Source organism: Rhinatrema bivittatum, chromosome 5 (assembly GCF_901001135.1).
Source record: "Rhinatrema bivittatum chromosome 5, aRhiBiv1.1, whole genome shotgun sequence".
NCBI lineage: Eukaryota > Metazoa > Chordata > Amphibia > Gymnophiona > Rhinatrematidae > Rhinatrema > Rhinatrema bivittatum.
The window spans coordinates 381,558,936-381,584,192 of NC_042619.1; the positions used below are offsets into that span (position 1 = coordinate 381,558,936).

Below are 25,257 nucleotides of genomic sequence, written 5' to 3' on the forward strand. Positions count from 1 at the left end.
ACATGGAGGTGGATCTCTGCTGTTTTGGGCATGCGTGAGCTACAGCGGCACAGGGAATTCAGTCAAAATCGATGGCAGGATGAATGCCCCATTTTATCAGAAAATATTGGAGGAGAATTTGCATTCATCAGCCAGGAAGCTGTGCATGGGGCGCACTTGGACTTTCCAACCTGGCAATGATCTGAAACAAAGGCCAAGTCGACCCTTCAGCGGCTGCAGCAGAAGAAAGTGAAGGTTCTGGAGTGGCCATCACAGTCTCCTGACCTCAGCATCATTGAGCCAGTTTAGGGGAGGACTCAAACATGCACTTCATGCTAGGTAAGCAAAGAATTTGCAGGATCTGGAGGCATTTTTGCCAAGCGGAATGGGCAGCTATACCACATGAGAAAATAAAGGGCCTCATTTACAACTATCACAAAAGATACACGAGATTAAGAACTAAGGGTATGCAAACTTTTGAACAGGACCATTTTGTTTTCTTTATTGCTATGGTTTGTTTAATGATTTTGCTATTTATTTTAATGTGTTTATTAAACACATTAAAAATGTTTTCTTAAAATGTACACCTTTTACAAATTCTGCCAGGGGTGTGTAAACTTATGAGCATAACTATATATAAGTAGTATATGCTGTACACTCGCAAGACCCCTACACTGATTTTTGGTTTTTTTCTTTTTCCTTATGTGGGTAACAGTTCTCAGCTTGAGAATCACCACTTCAGTGGCTGATTTATCGTGCTTATTGATGGAGAAAGCAAAGTTGCATACGTGTATTGGGGGTTCTCCATAGCTAGCAGGATTAATTAGCTATAAGATCCCTCCCACGTCCCCTGAAAAGCTAAGACTAAACTTAATCAACTGAGGGGCACGTGCAGGGTCAGGCTGTGGGGGAGCTCCCACCTTTGCTCAGAAAATGTTCCCAGTGTTTTCTGAGCTATTCCATTTTGGCACTGTTGGATGACATCTCCCAGCTGAGTGGCTGATTTATCCTGCAATCTAAGGAGAAGGCCCATTACAGGTAAGGAACTTCACTTAATTAGGACCACTAAGGCTCACAACTCAATTCTCTGGACCCCATGTGGCTGTTCGGACTTTAGGAACTTCATAATGAATGCAAATGAGATACATTTGCCTACAATAGAAGCAGTGCTTGCAGATATATCATGCATATTTATTATAGATATCCTGAAAAACAAACTGAGCGCATGGATCCTGAGGACTGGGTTGGGAACCATTGCACTAAAGAGTGTTTAGGCCATTTTCAAAGTGCTGGTAGGATAGAGTCTGTCAGTCTATGTAAGAGATAAGTTTGCATATATTGGGTTTCCAATGCATGCACATTTATCTCATGCCTGTTCATTACAGATGTGTTAAACATCCAGCTGGCTATGCGGTCCCCAGAACAGTTTTGGGAAGGCCGCTTCACTCGAGGCCCCCAGTAGTGCTTAAAACATCCTGGTGGGTCTGTAAAGGGGAATGCTACCAACTTCTGAGAGGCAGAGGAAGCCCAGGAGACACACGCTATGGGCTGAGAGGACAGAGAAGAAGAGGCCAAAGCAGGGTTTGGGAATTTATAAAAATGATTTCTGTAACTTTATTTTGACCCTAAGATACATAGGTTTGACACATTTTTTTCAGAGAATGGGATATCTGTTGCTGGAGTTCATTTCAGAAACCTTTGAAGTAGAAGAATTGAACTTTTAGGAAGCACTATATGTGTTTGATTTTTAAAGGGGCTCTCAATATTCAGGTTTCCTTTAAAAGAAAGCACAAAGGAGGGCCCAGAATTAAGGCAGAGTTTATATTTTTTGTAAAGTAAAAAACAAAAAGCTGAATTTTTTAATGCTCTTGCGATCCACGTTCCTTTTTGCTAATGGCTGTTGACGTTTTGCTGGCGGGAGTGCTAGGAGTCGCAAACCAGGAAACGGATCTTCGTGTCATTGTGGGCAATAATTGGAATCTTCAGCTGAGTGTGCAGCATTGGTTAGAAATATTGGTTAGAAAGTGCATAGAACGTTAGAAATTATTTGGAAAGGCTCGGAGATCTGTTGTACAACCACACTTTAGTATTGCCCCAGCTAAAAAAAAAAAAGATATGGTGGAACTAGGAAAGGTTGAGAGAGAAGGGTAACAAAATGATAAAGGGGATGGAATTGATTCCCTTAAAAAGAAAGGATCCCTTAAACAGATTAGGGCTCTTAGGCTTGGAGAAACTGAAAAAGGGATACAATAGTAGGGTAGAACAGATAAATAGGGAACATTTATTTACTCTTTCAGATGGTACAAGAACTAAGGGACACTCCATGAAACTAATGGCTAGCAATTCTACAACGGATTGGAGAAACCATTTCTTCCCCCCTGTGTGTGTAATCGAGCTATGGGTTTTGTTGCTGGAAGATATGATAGCGAAGTTGAGTTTTAAAAGGGATTTGGACAAATCCCTGGGTAGGCTTGGAGAAAGCCACTGCTTATCCCTGGGTGTTGGCAACAACAAAAAAAGGTTCAACACTTTTTGGGATTTTCCAGTTAAGTTTTAGAGATCTGGGTTAGCCACTGTCAGGATGCTGGGTTAGATGGACCCCTTGGGGAGGGGGGGGGGGTTATTTTCGAAAGAGTTTCTGTGCTTAAAACTGGGTTTTTACGCTCATAAATAAGCTTTTGAAAATTGCTAGGATGTATTTTATTGAATGGTCAAGGAGTTTTGTGTGTGTAACTCCACTTTCATCGCACAAATGGGCTTTTGAAAATTGCTACGCGATGCACTACCTTTTTGTGCATAAATCTGTTGGAAAATGACCCCTCTTTGTCCTGCCCGGCATGGCACGTCTGTTCTTGTGTGTGATGTGGACAGCACCAGACTGGCAGCATTAATGGAGAATTATTTTGCTAGGACCACCTTTGAATATTTTCTTTATTTTCCTTGGGTATCGATACGTTTGATAAACTTGTTTGCCTGCACTTTTTTTGCTGCTTACTTAGAATCCAAGATTCGCCATTGTGGACTTTTGTTTTCCTGTATGAAAAGTTTTTTATGCTGCATAAAAATCAGAAGCTGACATTTTTCCTGCCTCAAGTTTTTCTTTTTTCTACACCAGCTGGCAGTGTAATAATATGGTTAGACTTGATTGCAAATCTGAAAACCCGTAGGCTTTGTTTTGAGTCCCCTATACTGCTCATCTGTTTTCTGCTCTGCTCCCAAGCCAATCTGTTCAGCATTTGGGCTCTTGTATTTTTTTTTCACAGTCTACCAGTTGAATGTTGGCAAGGCAAAAACATATTTGTTGACCATCAGATAGAGAAAACATCTTATTTTCCTAATGATTTCCTTACTGTTTGCTATTAATCTCTGAAAACATGTTTTGTAGTAGTAACAGGAATGGTTGCATGATATACTCGGAAGGCTAGACCAAGCAGGCCAGCCAACCAAACGGGGGGAGAAAAGTAAGAGAGACAGTTCTCCTGATTCTATGTATTTAACCTAATTTGTCTAGGAGTGAGGTTATGAGTTCATGTCTTGTTTCCAGCACTATCATTAGTAAGCAGAAATGACGCATTGAAGCAAATCTGCAGGGATGTAGTGTAATGAAGATTGTCTTAATTCAGGACCTGTAAAGCTCTGGAGTGGCTGCCCATAATAGTTTTTAATTCTGATATGTACATACGCACTTTTATTTAAATGTGTTCAATTCATGCACTTCCTGGATGATTAAGTCGGGTAACAAAGACTTGCTTATGCTGCTGTCACTTGTGTGATTAACTTATCTTTACTTAAGGGTTTAAGGGATTGTAAAGCCCTTCCTGAAAAAAAAATAAAAAAATTACACCTTGGACTCTACAGTATTAGCCAACTTGCATCTAATTTCAAACTTGCTGTTTCTTTTAAATATCTTGGAAAAAGTGGTTGCCTGCCAGCTTTTAACCACTTTCTAGATGCTGCCTTAGTTTTTAAATAGCTGTCAGGTTTGATTCTGTAGACATCGTGAGCATTGTGCGTGCTTGACTCCCTTTTATCGTTGGTTGGTTCAAGGAGTGGATGTTGTGGTTGTCTTATTAGATCTTACAGCTGCATTTGATCCAGCAGATCATCTTAAAATCCTCAGTTCAGTGTGCCGCAGCAGTCAAAAGAAAAATAAAGTGTCATGAATGATCCAAAAAGGAACGGAGAACAAACTATTACATTGCTTCTGGATTGCGCCATGGTGTGACCATACTAGTTGCCATATCTTAAAAAAAAAAAAAAAAAAAGCTATAACGGAACCAGAAATGGTACACTGAAGGGAGACAAAAATGATAAAGGGAATGGAAAGGCTTATATGATAAGAGGCTATGCAGGTTAGGTACCTTTGGCTTAGAAAAAAGACAGCTGGAGGGGTCATGATAGAAGTTTATAAAATCGTGAAAGAGGGTAGAATAAGTAGCGTGGGATATACTTAGTTTTTGGGTACTTGCCAGGTTCTTGTATCCTGGATTGGCCACTGCTGGAAATAGGATGCTGGGCTTGATGGATCCTTGGTCTGACACAGTATGGAAACTTCTTATGTTCTTATGATGGTTATTTACCCTTTTAATTACTACTAAAGCAAGGGAACACTTCATGAAATTAACCACCAGCAGATTTAAAGCAAACTGTAGAAAATACTGTTTTGTTTTTTTATTCAGTGTACAATCAAATTGTGGAATCTATTGCCACAATGCTATTTATAATCATCAGACAATGGGATAGTCGCCTGCCTCCACAATGTTGAACATCAAAATAGAAAAAATAAACTTAAAATCATATTTGTTAGGAGCATATGCTGAGACCAGTTTGAATGCCCTACTCATTAATTTACCCCTTAGAGCAACATATGCCCTCGGATCAACACATTTTCTCCATCTTAAAAGAAACATTTTTGTCTATGAAAATAGCCACCCCCACAACTTTTAGATGATCCCATGGCAGAAAAAAAAATCTTTCTAACTCAACACCTTTTTAACTTTGTGTTCAGATTTTGTCAAGTTTGTTTCTTGCAGAAGGGCAATATTACACTTCAACCTGTTAACATGAATGAGTACTTTTCCTTTCTTCACAGTTGTACAATCCAAGTCACAAATGTAACTAGCATATTATACAGCTAGAGAAACTGAAACATGCTGCACCATCTCTGAGAAGGAACTGTTATCCTCAGAAGAGCAACAATCCTCTTATCTATTTCCATAGACCGTTTAAACCAGTAGAAACCGTAAAACATATCCTGCGTATGCTGGACATAGAGTACTTTCCTCCAATTTCCACCACCCCTTCTCTCTCCCCCCCAGTCAAACCCCAACAAATAAGAATAGCATTAAAAAAACATGTCTCTGTAAAGACCAAAGGTCAAACAATGTGTGTGTGTAGGTGCCACCTCCCAGATCATTGCATTTATTACTAAAGGCCAAATGCAGTGAAGAAAAAATGCCGCCCTACATTTCCACACACCACAAAGAAACTTGCGTTCATCAAACAAAGGACTATTATCTATGCCGTCTCCGAAATTGGCCCATCTAAACGCAGTAAGAGAGCGTGCTCTTCCTTTAGCAGGTCCAAAACTATGGAATTCCACATCAATAGAATTGAGAGCTGAGGCAAATCCATTGACATTTAAAAAGAAACTAAAAACCTGGCTATTTCAGCAAGGTTTTCCTGATTGAATAATACCTTTCTTTTCTTTTTAATATTTTACTGAGTATTTTATGATTATTGTTTTCATATTTCTAATATATTAACCATGTTGTATCTCCTTTTTTAGTTTCTTAACGGATGTATTTTATTTCACTGGTTATTTTTTACTTTTTGATTTTGTAAACAGATATTATGAATTCTCAAATACCGGTATATAAAAACAAATAAAACAAAAGAGGACAAAAAATCAAACCAAAAGTTACTGAGCACATAACTATGCCTTCAGTTCACAGTCAAAATAGGAGCAAAAAGGGGCTGGCTTCTATGCAATCGCAAACATGGGTCGCACCTTTGTCAACCAATCCAGTCAAAAGAGTAGTGTAGGAAAGCAAAGCAAAAAAAAATGCAATGAAAGCTGCAATAGAAAGGTTTTGCACAATTCCTTTATCTTTAAGCAGCTGCAGCCAAATCCTCTGAAAATGTAATCCAGCCAGTCACAGCCACCAAAGGTGAAGAAGTCACTCGGTCTAATTCTACTGGTGATGAACATACGGTAGCTGTATTCCTGTAGAGTACAGTCCAGCAGAATTGAGTCTTAACATTTTCACTCCCAACAACCAATGAGCAAATCCAATTCCAGTCCAGCAGATGCATGTGAAAAACTCATGCACCATAACTGTGATAAATGAGCAAGTAAGTACATGCAATTACATTCCAACGATTTGTACTTGCTCCATGAAAGGTTTTGCTGTCTTCACAGTCTCAAAAACATGCACAGACCTCTGGTACCAGATCTGTAATCAGGCTGGATACTGTAACATGAATTTTATTTTCTCCCATGCAAGGTCAGAACATTTGTACACAAACTCCTTTCATTTAATGGTAACATGATTAGAAAAATCTTGGAATATTAAACACAAAATAAGGACTGTGTATGCATAATTTAGCACTTTAGCAATAACTACATGAAGTCTTGCATGATCGCTGACTATGGGGCCTAATCTGTACACCATTTCAAATACAATTCACCTCCTAATAGTCACCAGGACATTAATGTCTATATTAGTACATGCTCTGCTACTGATTCAGATATCCCCATAAATCGTAAATTGCATTTACATTTTACATTTATTAAAATTTCTTAATTGCTCAAACAATAAAGGCCTGAGCAACAAACAAAGAAAAAATACATAATTAATTTAACAAAAACAGAAATACAAATAACATACACGACCGTGCTTAGTTTAGCAATAAAATGTTACCAAAACAATTAAAATATAAAATTCTCACAAAACTAAAATTCTGACAAAATTCAATCTTTAAAAATGAGAAGTAAAAAAGTATATAAAATTAAACAAAAATATCATAATGACTTTCTAAACTCTTTCAAGGAGGTGGATTGTCTCAATTCTAAAGGGAGAGAGTTCCAAAATATAGGCCCAGCGACTAAGAATGCGCACACTTGAGTGATATGAAGCCTCGCTACCTTTGGGGAAGGAATATCAAGGAGATCTCGCTGCATAGATCTCAACATTCTCGTCGGTTGGTCAAACTTGAGCATCGAGTTGGCCCAATGTGAGGTATCGTCATTTAGGAGTTTGAATATTAACATAGCGATTTTATACTTGGCTCTTTCCAGAACAGAAAGCCAGTGTAATTCAATTAAGACTGGAGTGATATGTTCTGATCTTTTAATTCCAGGAAGTAAACGGGCAGCAGAGTTGAGAAGCAACTGTAAGGGACGTAGAGTAGTGTATGGCAAACCAAGATAGAGGCTGCTACAGTAATCAAGGATAGGGAAGATGGAAACCTGAAGGACACTGCGAAAATCAGTTGTAAAGTAATTTTTTTAAACCAGCCAAAACACGGAGCCTATAAAAGCCCTGTCTGATCTGTGGGTAGAAAGTTAAGATATCATCCAAAATGATTCCAAGACTTTTAATATTGCTACTGATTGAAAGGGAGATTATCATTTAATGAGAGAGAATTCTCATCAAAAGATGAGTAAGGCCTGTGAACTGTGAGAAACTCAGTCTTAGTCATGTTTAAAGATAATTTATGAAACAGCCATTTTAGAAGACTGGAGAAACAAATGTTGAGTTCCAAGGTCTCATCCCAAGACCAACAGATTTGAATTACAAACTGAGTATCATCTGCGTAAATTTTATAGCAGTCAGCGATGCAAGAATTTTACAGATTGGTACGAGATAAATATTGAACAAAGATGCAGATAGAGATGATCCCTGAGGGACCCCAGATTTAATATCAGAAAAAGAAGAAAGGGATCCTGTAGTACGGACCTGCTCTCCAAGTGATGCATTGATCTTTCGCACCGATGATATCTCCCCAAGGGCTATTGCCCCCAGGAGGGAAGGCTTAGGTCGGCCATCATAGTTGGTAATTCGATTATTAGGAATGTAGACAGCTGGGTGGCTGGTGGGCGTGAGGATTGCCTGGTAACATGCCTACCTGGTGTGAAGGTGGTGGACCTTATGCGTCACCTAGATACAATTTTAGACAGTGCTGGGGAGGAGCCGGCTGTCGTGGTACATGTGGGCACCAATGACATAGAAAAATGTGTGAGAGAGTTTCTGGAAGCCAAATTTAGGCTCTTAGGTAGAAAGCTTAAATCCAGAACCTCCAGAGTAGCATTCTTTGAAATGCTCCCTGTTCCACGCGCAGGTCACCAGAGGCAGGCAGAGCTCCGGAGTCCCAATGCGTGGATGAGATGATGGTCAAGGAAGAGAGGGATTCAGTTTTGTTAGGAACTGGGGAACCTTTTGGGGAAGGGGGAGTATCTTCCGAAGGGATGGGCTCCACTTTAACCAGGGTGGAACCCAGACTGCAGGCGCTAACCTTTAAAAAGGAGATAGAGCAGCTTTTAAACTAGAACAAAGGGGAAAGCAGACAGTCACTCAGCGCATGGTTCGGAGAAAGGTATCTTCAAAGGATACTAGTGATGCATTAGAATTAGGACATCCCGACGGTGAGGTTCCAATAATAAGAAAAGTAGTCCAAGTGCCTGTAACTAAAAACTCACCTGAGCTAAAAAATTCTAACATCCCTATCAATTAAAAAGCAGAATGAAAATACAAACAAAAAACAAACTTTGAAATGTTTGTATGCTAATGCCAGAAGGCTAAGAAGTAAGATGGGAGAATTAGAATGTATAGCAGTGAATGATGACATAGACTTAATTGGCATCTCAGAGACATGGTGGAAGGAGGACAACCAATGGGACAGTGCTATACCAGGGTACAAACTATATCGCAATGACAGAGAGGAGCACCCGGGAGGCGGTGTGGCACTTTGTCTGGGATGGCATAGAGTCCAACAGGATAAACATCCTGCATGAGACTAAATGCACAATTAAATCTTTATGGGGAAGACTATAGTGATAGGGGTATACTACCATCCACCTGATCAAGATCGTGAGACTGACCGTGAAATGCTAAGAGAAATTAGGGAAACTAACCAAATTGGTAGTGCAGTAATAATGGGAGACTTCAATTACTCCAATATTGACTGGGTAAATGTATCATTGGTACATGCTAGAGATATAAAGTTCCTGGATGGAATAAATGACATTTTTATGGAGCAATTGGTTCAGGAACAGACAAGAGAGGGAGCAATTTTAGATCTAATTCTCAGTGGAACTCAGGAATTTGGTAAGAGAGGTAATGGTGGTGGGGCCGCTTGGCAATAGTGATCATAATATGATCAAATTTGAATTACTGACTGGAAGGGGGACAGTAAGCAAATCCATGGATCTCGTGCTAAACTTTCAAAGGAGAAACTTTGATAAAATGAGAAAAATTGTTAGAAAAAAACTGAAAGGAGCAGCTACAAAGGTAAAAAGTGTGCAAGAGGTGTGGGCATTGTTAAAAAAAAAATAAAAAAATACCATCCTACAAGCACAGTCCAGATGTATTCCACACATTAAAAAAGGTGGAAAGAAGGCAAAACGATTATTGGCATGGTTAAAAGGAGAGGTGAAAGAAGCTATTTTATCCAAAAGATCTTCATTCAAAAATTGGAAGAAGGATCCAACAGAAGAAAATAGGATAATGCATAAGCGTTGGCAAGTTAAATATAAGACCAACATTATGGAACTCTATGCCATCTGAACTTCGCCAGGAACACTGCACTGCTACCTTCAAAACAAATCTAAAAACCTGGCTGTTCGAAAAAGCCTACACTTGAATTCTATCCTTCCTCCATGTCACATTCCTCCCCCCTTAACTCATCCTCCCCCCCAAAATCCACAAGCAATTGTAATATAGTAGTTATTCATTCTCTTAATAAAACCTTTCCTAGGTCACTTGACCCTTATATTTTCTTACTCTCCCCAAGTTCCTCTATACCCCTGTTACATGTAACTGTATTTGTCTCTCTCTGTTAAAAGTATTACTCCCCTGTTACCTGTAAACTGATGTGATATGTTTATGAGCATTGGTATATAAGTTTTAAATAAATGACAGATAAGACAGGCTAAGAGAGAATTTGAAAAGAAGTTGGCCATAGAGGCAAAAACTCACAGTAAAAACTTTTTTAAATATATCCGAAGCAGAAAGCCTGTGAGGGAGTCAGTTGGACTGTTAGATGATTGAGGGGTTAAAGGGGCACTTAGAGAAGATAAGGCCATCGCGGAAAGATTAAATGATTTCTTTGCTTCGGTGTTTACTGAAGAGGATGTTGGGGAGGTACCCGTACTGGAGAAGGTTTTCATGGGTAATGATTCAGATGGACTGAATCAAATCACGGTGAACCTAGAAGATGTGGTAGACCTGATTGACAAACTGAAGAGTAGTAAATCACCTGGACCGGCTGGTATACACCCCAGAGTTCTAAAGGAACTCAAAAATGAAATTTCAGATCTATTAGTAAAAATTTGTAACCTATCGAAATCATCCATTGTACCTGAAGACTGGAGGGTAGCTAATGTAACCCCAATTTTTAAAAAGGGTTCCAGGGGCGATCTGGGAAACTACAGATCGGTTAGCCTGACTTCAGTGCCAGGAAAAATAGTGGAAAGTGTTCTAAACATCTAAATCACAGAACATATAGATAGACATGGTTTAATGGAACAAAGTCAGCATGGCTTACCCAAGGCAAGTCTTGCCTCACAAATCTGCTTCACTTTTTTGAAGGAGTTTAATAAACATGTGGATAAAGGTGAACCGGTAGATGTAGTTTACTTGGCTTTTCAGAAGGCGTTTGACAAAGTTCCTCATTTCAGTGCTGAGTGAACGACCCAAGCCAAATTGATGGGGGTCAATAGTTTTATGTTTCTCCAGATGTTCCGTAAGCTGTGAGAGAACTGTAGATTCAAGCATTTTAGTTAAAAAAAAAAAAAAAAAAAAAAAGGAAGTGAAGATATAGGATAATTGCAAGGATTAGAGGGACCAAGAGTGCTTCTCTTAATGAGGGGACATACTAATGCTTTCTTCAAAGAATCAGGGATACCTTCTGTTAATGAAAGATTGAGTTTTACAAAAATAGGGGAGAGAATGTACCTTGAAGTGGGAGGACGAAAGTGTGTCATTGGATTTGGATATAAATATTTCTACTTCAATAGAAGATACTAGTTTGAAATTATTCCAGACTGTTAGAGGACATGGCAGAGAATTATCGAACCAGTCAGAAACTGAGGAGAATGAAAGACTGAGCTTCCCTATCTTAAGATTAAATTATGTAGAGAATGATTCCGCAGTAAGATGAGTAATAGAAGGAATAGGAGCAGGACTAGTTAATCTTTTGGCTATGTTAAATAGCACTTTAAGGTTGTAACCAACTTCGCAGATTCTCTTGGAAAAGTGATCTTTCATGGCAGTGTTAACTAGGGCTTGAAATTCAGAAAGGTGAATGCAAAACAATTGAGCAAGATCAGAAGGAGTTTTTTTTACAAGCACGTTCAGTTTTCCTAAGAGTTGAGCGGGCATTTTTAACAAAGGGAAAGTGTAACCATGGAGCCGTTCTTGGCTTTGACTCGACCAGGACCTCTGACAGAGGTCCTGGTCGAGTCAAAGGTGGCAGTGAGGCTTGAAGGATCTGGGACCCACATCTAGAGCAATTCTTTAGTTCGAGTTTTTCCTTCCATGTCTCTTACTTTCTTCTCTAGGACCACAATCCTCATTTCTAACCTAATATTTTTTCTTTTACAATGTAATTCAGCCCTCTGCAGCAAGTCTCCAATGTTTGATATGAAGTTCTTAACTTCTGCAATTTGTTTGGAGATGCACTCCAGTTTTCCTTAAAGTGCCACCACAACTGCTGCAGTTAAAACCTCCAACACAGTGTCATCGAGCTACCTAGGTGCCGCAAACTCTAACAGTAGCCATCTTGGTTTTGGGTGTCTACCTTTTCCTTTTCTAGTTTTAGTTGCCATATCCTCTCCATTTTTAAGCACAAACTTGTCCATATAATTAGAGAGATAAAGTTAAGTCCAGTCTCACATCAAAAGCAGTAAAGTGCTAAAATCGAGTCTGTCTGGGTGGCAGCACCATGAGCTCGGGTATGCACGTCTTATCAAGCCTACCACATCACTTGATCTCCTTATTTAGACATTTTAATCTCAGAATCAATAAAGCCTCTAAGTATACAAACAGTTTCAGAAAGAACCAATTGAGAACTAACCAGAACAGATTGAGCCAAGAAGGACAAAGAGGGCTTCTCACCCAAAGCAGCTCGTACTTGGATTTGTTTACTCGCCTTCATCCAGTCGGAGAGCAGAGACGAACAGCTGTTTAGTTCATCAATCACCACATATCTAATCTTACCCAAGGGGGGGACATTATCGGCAAATATAAAAAAAAAGGCAAACCCATTTGCCAAATGAATCCGGCCAGTGGTACCAAATATAGATTAAACAAAATAGGAAAAAGAAATGCTCTTTGAGAGACCCCACGATTAAGGAGCACCAAATTATCTACAAACAACCCATCTAGCCCTTAACCTACCTGAGCAGATGCCCTACCAGCGGGTTCTGGTTCTGTAAGGAAAAACAAAAATGTGTAATGCCACTTTGGCTATACATTTGATTCAATTATGATTGCAAATGACTTTGCAACTAAAGTTTATTGTTACGCTATCTGTAAGTTTAATTTAAATGTGATTGTAATCAGCCTTGAGGTCATTCTTGAAAAAAAGGCAGAATATCAAATGTTTATAAATACAGTACATGGTTAAGTGGGTTCTTTCAAATAGGAAACAAGCAGATTGGGGAACACCCCCCCCCCCCCAGAGAGGATAAATGATCAACCAGAACAAAGTTATTGCCCGCAAGTACTCCAAGGTCTTTATCCTGGGTGGTGACTCCCAATACAGAACCCAGCATTGTGTACCTGTAGTTGGGATAAGAGGGTATATTCGATCTATTTTAAAAATCCAGGGCCAGGCATTTAGCCCGGTCCACCTTAAGACAGTCACAAGGGAATCCTGGTTGCAGGGCATGTCCCCTGTTTTACATTGAGGAGAGGAAGTCAAAAGTCCCAGACGAAATGAGAAGAAAGCAAGAGATATGTGCAAAGTACTTGTTAGCGACTACATTTCTGTTTCCAGCACTGCTGAGGTAAGCAGGCTGGTTGTTGAATTTGCCTGTAAATTAAAATATGTAGACGAATGGCCAGAGTCTACCCTACTCTATCCTCCTGCAAGCTAAAAACTGCTCACGCTGTGCATCTTTGTACTCTTCCACATTAAATTTGATCTGCCATTCAGATGTCTGGTCTCTTAGTCTCACGAGGTCCTTCTGCAATTCCTCACAATCTACTGCTATTTTAAAAATTTCATATCATCTGCAAATTTGATCACCTCGCGCATTCCCTTTCCCAGTACAGGTCCCAGTAATACTCTAGTAATGACCTGCAAGGGATTTTAGTCTCGCATGATTTATCTGACATTTAAACCAGATAAAATAAGGTCAAAAATTCATTTTAAGCAGAATGTTTACACCTTTCTCGAGGTCGTTAATCAGTTTTATTATAGCAGCAATAGTACTTAAAGGTTTTATATGGCAAATGTAAATAGTTTTCAGTTTCTGTCTTAGAGCGCAAAGCTCTCTTATAGCCCAAGTTATGCAAACAAACCTGTATTAACTCAGCTTGCACTTGTCAATATGTAACTTAGTGATGATGGCAGAAAAAGACCAGATGGTCCATCTAGTCTGCCCAGCAAGGTTTTTGAGTTAGTAACTGCTGCTCTGTGCAGGTTACCCCCAAGCCTTATGTTAAGGGTAGCAATATTTACAATCCAAACCAAACAACTGACATACCTATTAAAAAAAAAAAAAAATTGTTTTACAGGACGAGCAGCCTTCATGATGATTTAAACAATGCTGCTTGAAGGTAGGCGTTAATTTCTGCCGGCACCGGGAAAGTGCACAGAAAAGCAGTAAAAACTGCTTTTCTGTGCACCCTCCGACTTAATATCATAGCGATATTAAGTCGGAGTTCCCGAAAGTTTAAAAAAGTAAAAAAAATAAAAATAAAAATTGAAATAGGCCTGCGGCTCGCGGGTTGAAAACCGGACGCTCAATTTTGCCGGCGTCCGGTTTTCGAACCCGTGGCTGTCAGCGGGCTTGAGAACCGACGCCGGCAAAATTGAGCGTCGGCTGTCAAACCCGCTGATATCCGCTGCTCCTGTCCGGAAAAAAGAGGTGCTAGAGACGCGCTAGTGTCCCTGGCGCCACTTTTTACCGCCTGGCCTAATTTAAATAAATGTATTTACTGTGTCGCGTGCACAGGAGAGTGTCCTGTGCGCGCGCTGGAGAGCGGGAGCACAGGACCTCCACCAAAAACGCGGGAGAGCGGGCGCTTGCCCGCTCTCCCGTGTTTTTTTACTGTATCAGCCCGTTAGTTCTTTTAGAACTCCGGGGTGGATGCCATCCATTTCAGTCTGATCAGTTGTGTCCTCCATTATCACAGTAGTTTGTTTTTAGTTGCTCAATGGCCACTATTAAAAAATATTTTAGGTGTGCGAATGTCTCTGTAAAGACAGAGGCAAAGAATTCATTCAATTTTTCTGCTATTTCCTCATCCTCCCTTTTGCCTCTCAAAGAGCTTAACAGCCCAGATGATTCATTCACAGGCTTTTTGCTTCAAATGTTTGAAAAGGAGTTTTTTTTGTTTTTAATTTTTGCTTCTATGGCAAGCTTCTCAAATTTTCTCTTGGCCTTTTACATCTCATTTGCCATGGCTTATGCTTTTTGTCTATCTTTTGGTCTGCTTTCCATTTTTGAACGATGCCATTTTAACTTTAGCTGCCTCTTACCTTACCATTAAACCATACTGGCAGTCGTTTGACCTTTTTTTAATGCGTGTGTGGCAGACCCACTGGTCAGCCACTACATGACCCTAGCTCCTAAAACCTAGGATTTATATCAGCTTAGGTGGGGACATCATTCCTGCATAAGCCCTCCCCCAGAGGCAACCTGTGACTGATCTCCTAGTTCAAAAGGGAGGGATTAGCCCTAGTTAGTGTGGCAGTGTAGATTTGATTTTGAGGAGGGGCGTTTTCAGTATGCTCTCCAACTTAGGCCCACAGCTTAGCACAGAGTTGGGAGAGATATTGCCCGGCCAGGTCCCCAGAAGTGGACTGGAGGGAAGCAGAAGGATTTTTGCAGTTTTTCTGAAGTTTCTTTTTCCACAGTTTTGCCCTGAGCCTTCTGCCAGGCAGAATCTTCTGCCAGGCAGAATCCTCTGCCTCTTTGCCAAGTCTAAGATGAGGTTGCAGTGACCGTACAGACAGTGGAAAAGTATTTTAATAATAGACCGAGTTTTTACAACCAAGAGGGAAGAAAGCTATTTTCTGCCCCTCTTTCTTGCCCCAAGCTGGAAGGCTTGCTTTCAAGGGCTGGCCTTTCCTCCAAGAGGGGCTGCATCTGTTTTGTGAAGAAGAGTCCAAGGGAGAAAAGAGGTCATCTGGAGACCCCCAACGGAGTTTCCATCCCTGAGACATAGGACAGTACCAGGTTGGAGTACAGGATTCTTTGTGGACCTCGGGTACTGGGTGTAGGGTATCTGACACAGTTAGGACACCCCAGCCCACTTGGGACACATTCCCTATCATGGAGGATAAGCCAGTTTCAAGCCCTGCCTGCAGGGACATATCCACAGAGAGATCAGTTAAATCCTGGATATAACTGGACATTTCATTTGTTGCACCTCTTGATTATTTTGAGCTCAAAGTAAACTTCAATTTTAACACCCATCCGAAGAGTCCTGCCTGGATTGTAAGAGTACCTGTCCCAAAAAGCAATGATAACCCACACCTATGTAATGCTTCACAACCCTGCCTGGGCAGAGAAGGTTTTCCTTCGCCCTACAGAAAGGACCCACCCCTTGGGAAAAGGGTGTGGGGCAAGAGACTGAGAAGTTTGCCACGTATAATGAATTGTACATATTCCCCTGGGAAAGGATTACACATGGAATACTTTTTATTAGGGCTTCCAAAATGTCCACACCTCATGCAAACTTTTAATCTTTGTAACCGCTTCTTTCTATTATGGTCCCCTTTTTAAAAGTTATTTGTTACTGTAGTAGTTTTACTTGATGTCCTCCCCCCAGTAAATGAGTTACATTTGACTGCATTGTGATCGCTATTGCGTAACTGCCCAACCACAATAACCACTTGCTCCAAAATTGTATGTTCCACCAAGGACTAGATCTAAAGTAACTGCCCCTCTCATTGGGTCTAGGACCAAATGTGTTATGAAGCAATCACTTATGGCATCTAGAAACTTAACCTCTAGGGAGTCCCAATGAGACTCTGACTCAATCAGTACTGAGGTAATTGAAATCTCCCATTATTGTGTTTGTTAAATGTCTCTTTGCTTTTTATTAATTTCAGATAGCATTTCACAGACTGTTTCTTCATTTTGGAGTTTACAAAGTGTTCGAACAGATTTTATTTCAGCTAAATGAATCATACTGGATGGGCCATTTGGTCTTCTTCTGCCATCATTTCTATGTTTCTATGATCTCCCTTAGTTCTTCCCTCATAAATCAAGGGGAGCATACACATTGTATAACACGCCACAAATGTGGAATCACAATTCTTAATGTCTCCTGGATTTATACAGTTTTCCAGTACCAGGATGTTGCCAAAACAATCCATTCAAGGAAATAGCACAGTATGTATTGGAGCCAATTGGTTGATGTTTCCTATTGTTTCGGCCCCTAGTGAAAGTGCCTTCCTCGTTGCAAGAATTTAAGCTTCAGGTTCATGATCTTTTCAGATGTTTCATGGCATATGGTTATCCTTACTCAATTTTGAAGACAGTTTATCGTCGAGCTTTGTACTTGAACTGGGATTTGCTGTTACAGTATAAGCAACCAGTCAGAACTTCTTAATTTGTGCACATACTTAGCCATTCTAACAGATGGGCTGAAATTGCATACATTATACATAAGTATTGGCATGTGTTGTCAACACATGAATTTTTTTGCTTCTAAACCTTTGATCACTTTCACTAGGGGCTGAAACATCAAGGACTGAGTTCTAGGAGCTGATGGTACAATAGCCTTTTTTTTTTTTTTTTTAGTTTACCAGTAAGGAACATCAACTATGTGGCTCCTATACACAGTGATTTTCACCAGCAGGCTGATGCAATACAGTACACTCAGCCGAGCGCACTGTTTAACCCGTTATTGGATGCGGGTTTTGGATGTGCGTCTATAACCCCTTATTCTATAAGGGGATTAGTCCATCCAGAACATGCATCCAACCCCCCTTCCCTCCCTCCCCCCGCAAAACTAATAGCGCTCAATACATGCAAATGCATGTTGATGAGGCTATTAGCTATTTTTACTCTCAGAAATGAACGCCTGCCTGGTAGGCATTAATTTCTGAGCAGCCCAAAAAGTGTAGAGAAAAGAAGAAAATACTGCTTTTATGTACTTCCTCCGACTTAATATCTGGCGATATTAAGTCGGAGGAACAAAAAGGGCAACAATTAAAAAAAATAAATAAATAAAAAGTGCCGTAGTCAGGTTAGGAAAAGGGGCGCTCTAAAATCGAGCGTCTGTTTTCCTAACCGGCTGACTCTGACCTCTCCTGGGCACCCGCTGCCAAGGAGGTGCTAGGGTGCACAATTTCCCCTAGTGCCTCCATTTTACCACAGCACCCGATTTAAATATTAAATCAGGCGCCCCAGAGAGGTCAGTCGGCGCGTGTTGGGAGAGCGGGTGCTCTCCCAACACGCCGATATTGCATTGGTCTGCATGTGCCTGGCTGTAGTAGCAGTGTATCTGCAATGTCAGGACGTCCAAGTCTTCCCCTTTATCTGGATGACTGGCTTGTGACCACAAACTCCAAAGGTGTGCTAACATTCCTGCAAAATTCAATACAACTGCTATAACAACTAGAATTCCTAGTGATTTTGAAAAATCAATTGAGTCCCTCCCAGAAAATCAAATTCATTAGAGTGTGGATATGTTCTTAACAGGAGAGAGCTTTTTTCCTGTCAAATTGGGCAAATTCACTCAAATCCCTGATATCCAAACTGTTGAATTTGAATCGGTCAGCGGCCAGAGAAGTTCTAATCATTCTGGGCCACATGGTGGCTGCCATTCACGTAGTTTCACCTAGCCCATCTACACATACAACTCTTGAAGTAGTCACTATTCCCACCGGGAGCAGTTAATTCAATCCCTGGCAATGGAAGTGAGCATTTCAGAGGAAATAAACCAGGATCTATGCTGGTGGCTAGATCCCTGCACCCTTCAGAAGGGATCTATTCTCCGTTTACTTCCTCTCCAAGTTATGTTGGCAATGGATACCTCCATACAAGGTTGGCGGACCCACTCAGAGACCTTTTAAACTTGAGGAATATGGTCATTCATAGAAAATCAATTCATAGTCAATCTAGAGTTGAGAGTGATGAGATGCACTCTTAACAAAATTCATCGCTTTCTCCAGGGGAAGAGCATTCTTATTCAAACCGACAACCAGGTTGCCATCTTTGTGAGCAAGCAAGGGGGCACAGGTTCATGGACTCTTTGCCAGGAAGCAAAAAAGATATAAGAACACAAGATATTCCATACTGGGTGAGACACATGGTTCATCAAGCCCAATATCCTGTTTCCAACAGTGGCCAATCCAAGTCACACCTACCTGACAAGCATTTGGACATTAAATAGATCCCAAGCTACTAAAGCTGGCAACATGCAGTGGCTATTCCCTGTTGATTAACAGCAATTTATGGTCTTTTCCTCCAGGAACTTATCCAGACTTTTAACCCCAGCCTACTCCTGGGGGAATTCTGCGCAAAAGAATTCTGCAAACTTTATATTAGTCAAAATAACACAATTTACATGACAGTCTTTTAAGTAATTACATTTTAAATTAATACAGAAAATTATTAATTAGATGCAGAATTTTAAATATTTTGAGTAGAATTTCCCTAGAAAATCACTGTGTCCCTTCCACTCACTCTCCCTACTCCTCTGGCCACTTTACCCTCTCAGGCCCCAACTCCTCCACCTGCCAGTATCTCTTCCCTCCACCTTCTAGGCTCAACCCCTTCCACTCTATCGCCAGTCCCAGAGTTTGACCCCGTTCTCAGTACTGCCCCTCCCTCTCTCATGCACATACACACATCCCCTCATATAGGCTCCCTCACTCTCTCGCTCACACACACACATCCCCTCATACAGGTCCCTCTCTCTTGCAAACACATCCACACCAGCTCCCTTTCTCTCTCACAGACATATATCCTCACACAGGCTACCTATGTCTCTCACACACCCCTTCCCGCAGGCTCTCTCTCACACATTTACAATCCCTTCACACAGGCTAACACCCTCGCATACACACACTCCCTTTTTCATACACACCAGCTCCCAATCTCTCACCCACATACACTCTCTTTCACAATCTCCTCATATAGGCTCCCTCTCTGGCACCCACGTTCAAGTATCCCCCCCGCTCTCTCTCACCCTCCTGCTCACCCCCTTGCTCTTTCACGCCCCCCCCCCGCTCTCTCACCCTGCCTTCCCCTTTCTCACTCCCTTTCCTATCACATACACACATTCACTCTCACCGGGGCCTTCATCTTCATGCGCACCATTTGCAGCACGCCGGGGTCTCCTGTGCGCAGGGGGGGGGGAATTCTGCACAAATTCTGTGCTTTCCCCCAGGACTACCCCAGCCTCACTAACTGCCTTAACCACATCATCTGGCAATGAATTCCAGAGCTTAATTGTGCATGGAGTGAAAATTTTCTCCAATTTGTTTTAAATGTGCTACTTGCTAACTGCATGGAGTGCCCCCTAGTCCTTGTATTATCCAAAAGAGTAAATAACCAATTCATATTTACCTGTTCAGGTCCATTCATTATTTTGTAGACCTCTGTCGTATCCCTCCTCAATCATCTTTTCTCAAAGCTGAACAGTCCTAACCTCTTTAGTCTTTCCTCATAGGGGAGCTGTTCCATCACCTTTATCATTTTGGCCGCCCTACTCCGTACTTTCTCCAGCGCAACTATATCTTTTTTGAGATGCGACCAGAATTGTACACAGTATTCAAAATGCGGTCTCGTCATAGAGCGAATCTGTATCGTCATAGAGCAATACAGATACATTTTGCATACTGTATTCTCTTTAGTTTTCATTTTTCATTTAGCTAAATTTCGCCTCTGTGCTTCTTTTTGTATTTATCAGTTGCCCCATTCCCCCTTTCCCTGTTTATTGTAATTTTCCATCTTTTTTACGTTAAAATGTAAACAGATATGATGTGTATTTTAATGTTGGTATAGAAAAGCTGTTTAAATAAATAAAATAAATAAATTATGACATTCCCTGTTTTATTTGCCATTCCCTTCCTAATAATTCCTAACATTGTTTGCTTTTTTGACTGCCACAGCACACTGAACTTTCAATGTAACATCAGCTATGACACCCAGATCTTTTTCCTGGGTGGTAACACCTAATATGTAACCTAACATTGTATAAAGACAGCATGGGTTATTTTTCACTATAAGCATCACTTTACACTTGTCCACATTATATTTCAAAAGCAATATGGACACCCAATCTTCCAGTCTTGCAAGGGCCTCCAATTTATCACAGCCCACTTGTGATTTAACTACTCTGAATAATTTTGTGTCATCTGCAAATTTGATCACCTCACTCGTCGTACCCCTTTCCAGATCATTTATAAACATATTAAAAATCACCAGTCCAAGTACAGATCCCTGAAACACTCCATTATTTACCTTCCCACTGTTAAAACAGACCATTTTATCCTCCACTGTTTTCTGTGTTTTAAGTAGTTTGCAATCCTCAAAAGGACATTGCCTCCTTTTCTATGACTTTTTAGTTTTCTTAGAAGCTTATCATGAGGGAATTTGTCAAATGCCTTCCGAAAATCCAAATACACCATATCTACTAGTTCATCTTTATTCATATGTTTGTTCACACCCTTCAAAAAAAAAAGTAACAGATTTGTGAGGCAAGATTTCCCTTGGGTAAATCCATGCTGGCTGTCTCTCATTAAACTATGTCTATATGTTCGTGATTTTATTTTTTATAATAGTTTCTACAATTTTTCCTGGCACTGAAGTCAAGTTCCACCAGTCTATAGTTTCTTGGATCACTTCTGGAGCCCTTTATAAATATTGGGTTATATTGGCCATTTTCTAGTCTTCAGATACAATGGATGATTTTAATGATAGGTTACAAATTACTTGCAGTAGTTCTGAAATTTCATTTTTAAGTTGGTTTTTTTTTTGTTTTTTCAGAACCCTGAGGTGTATACCATCTGGTCCAGGTGACTTGCTACTCTTTGTCAATCTGGCCTACTACATCTTCCAGGTTCACCATGGCTTGGTTCAGTTCATCTGAATATTCACCCTTGAAAACTGTCTCTGGAATGCGTCACTCCCCAGCATTCTCATCAGTGATCACCGAATCAAAGAATTAATGTAGTCTTTCTATTATGGTCTTCTCTTCCCTAAGTGCCCCCTTTAACCTCTCAATCATCTAACAGTCCAACCGATTTCTTCGCAGGCTTCCTGCTTCGGATATATTTTGGAGGTTTTTTGTCTATGGCCAACTTTTTTATTTTTTATTTTAATGGATTTACAAATTAAAGAAATGAATACACCTTACTTACAGAAAAGAGATAAATGATAATGAAATACAAAAAAGAAAAAACAAAATACATATTAAGAAACAAACACAATCATACTTCCCCCAAAAACACCAACATGCAGCAAGGGCAGAAAAATTAGGAGATAAACAAGAAAGACATAAGAAACTAGCTTAACTTGAAATTCAACTAGAGATACATGTTATAGATCATCAAACTGGATCTACTGGGATCCAGGAGAAGAATTTAAATTACTTCTTGGAATTAATGAAAGGCTTAAGTTGCTCAGGTAAAAAAAAAAAAAAATTCAATATCTAATAACACACTTGCAGGGATATGTAAGGTCAAAGGAACACCCTAAGGAAATGGCCTGAGACCTAAGAGCAAGAAAATCTTTCCTCCTCTCCTGCATGGAATGAGCAAATTCAGGAAAAATACGTATCTCTGTCCAGGAAATATTTCGAAAATATCTTTTCATCATGTCACTCAGATCTTGTTCAGATACAAAGGAAACTATCAACGGGGAGAGATTAATAATCTCAGCACCTGAATTTTCAAAAAAATCAGTCAAGTTTTCAATAAGATTAGGTATTTGAGCTGGCTGTGACTGTTCAGAATTTGCTCTATTAGTAGTTGAAAGAAATAAGCTTTATTAATAGAGGGAACTTTTTCTGAATCATAGTGAAGAATCTCTTGAAAATATTTCCTCAAGGTGTGATTATGGCTTCTCACCCACCAATCTAGGGAAATTCAAGAAACGTAAATTCAAATGCCTGATATAATTCTCAAGATATTCAATTCTACCAGAAGGATAGATCCGATCCTTCATCACCATAGCATTAAAGGTCTGGATATTCCCAATAGCAGTCTCGGCATCCAAAATCTTGGAATTAATTTTCCTAAGTTTAGAATCTTAGCTTTTCCCCATATTGTCCACATTAGATGATAGGGAGTCTATCTTCATATTCCAGAGCTTCAAGAAATTATCAAAGCCTGCTGTCAGGGCCCATATAGCATCCAGAGTAACATCCGCCAGCTTAGCTGGCAAAAAGGAAGGACATACCTGGGGACTTATGAAGGGTCAAGCCTGCAACACCAGAAGCTGCCAAAACCAGTGATTCAGTCATCCCTCCCCAATCATTGTGGGGAGAGGAAGAAGCCAAGCAGGTTGCAAAACTGAGGTCTTAGGCATCTTCAGGCAGGAAAGGTGATGCCTGCAACAAATAGAGAACCTGTTCTTCCTCCCCTCCCCCCCCCCTTCGCTGGCACAGAAAGGACGTCATCCAAAGGTGCAGGGGTAGACCTCCCATTCAGCAGGAGTCGATGAACTGGGGGACTGAAGGAAACCTCTCCAAGCAGCTCAAGCGCTCCCTCGCCAGAAGCCGCAAAGGAGCTGTCCCTGATTGCACTGCCAAATTGGGTAAGAAAGTTGGAATAAACTGCTGCCCAGGGAGGAGTCCATCCACAGGGAAAACCTGAACTTTCCCTCTTCCTTTTTGAAGGCATAACTTTCAGGCAATAGGAAAGTAACAAGGAAACTCAGAACAGTGTCTTAAACCCAGTCTCACGTTGCCATCTTGCCTGTGGCCAACTTCTATTGAAATTCTCTCTTCGCCTGTCTTATCAATGTTTTACATTTAACTTGTCAATGATTATGCTTTTTTTTTTCCCCCTATTTTCTTCAAATAAATCCTTCATCCAATTTTTAAAGGAAGATCTTTTGGCTAAAATAGCCTGCCTCTCTCACCTTTTAACTATACTGACAATAGTTTGGTCTTCCTTCCACTTTTTTTAATGCATAGAATACATCTGGATTGTGCTTCTAAGATGGTATTTTTTAACAATGTCCACACCTGTTGTACACTCCTAACCTTTGTTGCTACACCTTTCAGGTTTTTTTTCTAACTTTTTCTCATTCTATCAGTTTCCCTTTTGAAAGTTTAGTGCTAGAGCCGTGGATTTACTTATTGTCATCCTACCAGTCATTAATTCAGATTTGATCGTTATGATCACTATTGCCAAGCGGCTCCACCACCATTACCTCTCAGCAAATCATGTACTCTACTAAGAATGAAATCTAAAATAGTTTCCTTTATCGGTTCTTGAACCAATTGCTTCCTAAAGCTATCATTTATTCCATCCAGGAGCTTTATCTCTCTAGCATGTCCAGTCAATATTGGGGAAATGGACATTTCCCGTTATTACTGCACTACAAATTTCGTTAGCTTCCCTAATTTCTCTTAGCATTTCATTGTCCATCTTATTTTGGCCAGGTAGACGGTAGTATACTCCTGTCACTATACTCTTCCCCAATACATGGGATTTTTATCCATAAAGATTCTGTTGTGCATTATCTTTTTCAGGATCTTTATCCTGTTGTACTCTATACCAGTCCGGGCGTAAAGCACCTCCCCCCCCCACCCCCCCACCAAGTTGCTGCTCTTTATCATTGTGATATAATTTGTACCCTGTTATAGCACTCTCTCTCCTTAGTTATCCTTCCATCATGTCTCTGAGATGCCAATTAAGTATTTCATCATCATCATGGGACCGCACTCTGGTGCTTTCTCTTCCAGCCGCATTGGCAGGAAGAGGAGAGATCATGCCAACTCTGCCCCTGCCCCCCCCCCCCCCCCCGATCAGTGGCGCCCTAGGCGGTCGCCTAGTCCACCTAGTGCTTCCTCCAGCCTTGCTCTAGGCAGCTGGTAGGAATGATCAGGAAGAAAGATACTGGAGCAGGGGCTGTTTTCTGCTATTCAGTCACTGAATTTCCTGCTCATACCCTTCCCATCCTGTCTTCCACAGTGCTGCCCAGTGGCTGTAGGGACAAGAGGGAGAGACACTATCAGAAAGCATGGAATTTGGGGCTCAGGATAATCATTTTGAGGCTGCACCCTCCATGGCACAGAAATGACTTTCTCATTGCTCATTAATTGAAAAGACGCTGTACAACATGACTTGGTTACAGAGTAGCAGAGTAGCAAAGGTCTTAACAATGGGGACCACTGATGGTAATCTTGGCCTGGTCTGAACTCTGGGATGCCTTCTCTAGGCCTGGAACCTTGGTTTGGCAGTCTCCACCCACTTCTGTGATGTCATGAAACATCTCTGGGCCAAAAGCCATCCTGCTGCTATTGTTTGGCATTTGCTGTCGGTGATCCCTGTTGTCTTGGCCTGCTCCAACACTCTGGGATGGAGGCCCAACAGGAGGAGCTTTTACTCCTCCTGTTGGGTCATCAATTAACTTGGGGTAAAAAGAACTTAAGAATGGCCACGCTGGGTTGCATCAATGGTCATCTATAGCCCAACATCCTGTTTCTGTCAGTGGCACCAAAGTCACCAGATAATCCAGAGCTTATCTAATTGCTCCTTGATCCATAAAAGTGTGAAGCCATTTGGCCTCCACCCAATCTCTGATATTCATTGTCCTTGTCTTCCAGCAATGGATCCAAACATCTCTTGAACCCTGCTGCGCTGTTTATTAGGACTACATTTGGTGGCAGCTATTTCCACAGTTTAACTATCCAC

At 40.7% G+C, this 25,257-nt stretch overlaps 1 protein-coding gene across 2 annotated transcripts in view; it reads left to right on the top strand.

Moving 5' to 3' along the window:
* NCK2 (NCK adaptor protein 2) overlaps positions 1-25,257 on the top strand; it is a 205,294-nt gene that overhangs the window by 136,333 nt on the left and 43,704 nt on the right. The window contains exon 1 of one of the 2 annotated variants that reach the window (XM_029604865.1): positions 23,001-23,149. The exons of the other annotated variant lie outside the window; for it this stretch is intronic. The gene's annotated coding sequence lies outside the window, so the exon portion shown is untranslated. Of the gene's footprint in view, positions 1-23,000; positions 23,150-25,257 lie in introns of those variants that run through there. 2 annotated transcript variants of the gene reach the window in all.